Here is a 3158-nt window from a genome sequence, read left to right on the forward strand (position 1 = left end):
CCAAGGAGAAGAAGCTGGCAGCCCGGAAGACTGCGGCTGAAAAGAAGAAACATGCAGCCGAGGAGGCGGTGGCCGGGAAAATGAAACAACCCGGGCAAATACTGAGCAAGAGCAGGAGGCGCCTGGCTCCCAGGAGGATGAAGAAGATCACATCCCCCTTCGGCAGAAGAAGCGAAAGGCTGTCACAAGCCCAGAGTTGATTTTGGTCAAAGACGATCAGGCAGGAGGCCAAGGTTCCTCCCGGGCAAGCCAATCAACCACCCCTCCTCTCCAACAGCAGACCCAAGAGCCCCCCCAGGAGCCTCTTATTTCCTCTCAGCCCACTCGAACTAACATATTTCTGGAGAGGGCTACTGCCACTGTGCTGAAGATTTTCGAACAACTCCTCATTCCGGATGAGGACGCACACTTGAAGAGTTGCCAGGCCACTCCAAAACTTTTCGAGGGTTCCAACAAGATCTTGGCGGTAAGTTGTTTCCCTTGTCTCTGTCTCTCCCTTTTCTTCTCCTCTTTTTAACTTCTTTTCTTTGTTCAGAACGTACAGCTGATGATCTCGACCTTTGAAGAGGTAGCCACCACAGCCACCCTTACCAATAACTGGGCCTGGCAATTTCAGGACATCCAAGAGCGGCTTCAAGAGGAATTGTCACAGGCTCGGGTCCTTCATGCAGAGGAGGTGGATAGCTTGTGTGCTGACCTCGATAAGGCCCACCAAGATCTCTCAATCTCCCGGGAAGCCACCAATGAGAGCCTCACCAGGGAGGAGACCCTTCAAAGACACATACATGTCCTTGAGGGTAAAAACAAATCTCTGGCAAAAGGCATGGACGAGGAGATCTCCTGGGATACTACTGCTGAAAAGGCCCTGGCTGAAGCGGTGCTCAACACGGAACAACTTCAAACATCTTTCTTCCTCTCCCCTGAATTCAAGGCAGCAATCGAGGATCGGGCCTATCCTTTCTTCAAGACCGTCTTCAACAAATGCCAGAAACAATTTGAATAGGCCGAGCTCTTGACTAAGGATAAGGCTAACTTCCCAGACTTCGGGCTAGCCATTGCATCACCTCCAAAGGCTGGGCAAGAGGAAAAGAAAGACTCCGAAGATGAAGAAGATTAGCCAGGGTCCGGGCAAATGGACATAGAATAAGAATGTATTCTTTTTTTTTGTAGTTCCTGCCTTCGGGCTTTTTAGTAATGAAATCTTCATTTTCCTTTCATCGTTCTTGCAATAATATACCCCGATAAAATTGTGGCATGCGCTAGGAATTAGTTAGAACCAGATGATCGTTGCTTTGTTGGAATTCGCTAAGTCCTACATTCTTACCGCAACAATAATTAGCCAGGATTTCCAACAGTCTTGATATTTTGGTAAAAATTAGTTTTTTTTTAAAGATCTAGTTTATGTGGATGATGACCAATAATAAAGTTATACTTTAAAATACTCCTTCATATGTACGCTGGATGTCGAGATACATATGTTTGGAATTGATGTCCGAGGAGTATGATTGGACGACATGAGCAAAAACACGAGTACACATTACCGACATAATAGAATATAAAAGGTTTGCATACCAAGATTTTTAAGCTATTATACACTTGATTGACACTATGTTGTTTATCATTTATCCTACAAGGCACAAGCTCGAGCTCACGGGACCATCCGCTCATGCATTGTTTATTGTGATTGCCCCTTGTTACCATGTTATTTTCATAGGTTTACTGTACTTGAATCTCCTAACATCTTGAACAATGGTTCCAGGCTTAATAGATTGCACATTTTGATCGATAAACAAATTCAAAGTTATATTACTCTGTGGCGGAGCTGTTGTGACATGATATACAGGCTTCCCAATTTCATTGTATCGGCGAACTTCCAAGATGTCTAATGGAGATGTAAGAAGAGTTTCAGTACAGGATATACAGCTTGTAAGGTTCTATTACATTTGTATGACTATATTGCCATTATGATTTGTTCTCATTCTTGTGGAAAAGATGAATAAATATGTTCCGGCATGTGCTTTCGTTTATTATGTTAAAGATAAACATGAGCGTGGAAGTACAATAGCTGGGTAGCATGTGGATGATCTGGACATCAATTAGTACTAAAAAGATTATGTTTGTAACTCTAGAAGTGAATATTTGTCCTGTATTTCACCTGAAATTCCGATACAAATATTTGTGCTACACTGTCAACTCAAATGTATTGTGATTCATATAATTTGTTTGGTAGTTCTAATACAAGATGAATTTTTGAACCATTGCAATCTAGGGATATTTGATATAGGATAGATCCTTATGACTGAGATTGGAAATTGGAGCCAAGACTACGAATTAAATAACCTTGAAAATGACCGGACAAGCATATCGTTGTTGTACTTTTAAAAAACCTTTCTTTATGATATAGTAGTTTGTAACCAATGTTAATGAGATCCGAAATTTCTGAAATTGAGAATGTTAAAGTGTTGCTACACAGAATAATGCATTTTCTCTAATGAGTAGCCGAAGCTAGTGCACGAACAATCTGAAACATATATTCTGAAATGGAAGGTAGAGGAATTGTTTGTGCAGAAATTTTGGTTTGTTTTATCAAGACAATGACTATATGCAAATTACATATGAAATAATTTTAGTAGTTTTTCAGATATTGTGACGGGTAGACACTTGATTACAGAATGGATTATTTGTTTTGAGCTTCATAAAATTGTTTTGATAAGTTGACTTGTGGATTTTACCTACTCTGGTGTGTGATGTAGGCGACGGTCAATGGACTTGTGGTCATATTGGTTTTGTCAAACAGGTTGAACTCTGATTTTAAAAATCATAATCTCAATTATTTGTTGTTGGATACGAAAATGAATGTTCTAAAGAAATCACCATCATACAATTGATCAATGAACACAAAAATTTAATTGAGGTCAGAGAAAAAGTGTACAATTTTTTCCCTTTATTGCAGTAATTGTTTCTCCTAATTATCCAAAACACTAGTTTTTTCCGTATATCAAATGCATCGATCTTATGTTTTAATGAACTAGAACACGTACTAATCTTTCAATGGGTATATACTTGAAATTGAAAATAGATCGACTTGGTACGAAGCTTGTAACAATTGTTCGAGGGTTATTATTAAAACAAAAGATGCGAAAACTTGTAGCAAATTT

This window comes from Primulina eburnea, chromosome 6, assembly GCF_022965805.1.
Source record: "Primulina eburnea isolate SZY01 chromosome 6, ASM2296580v1, whole genome shotgun sequence".
Classification (NCBI taxonomy): Eukaryota; Viridiplantae; Streptophyta; class Magnoliopsida; order Lamiales; family Gesneriaceae; genus Primulina; species Primulina eburnea.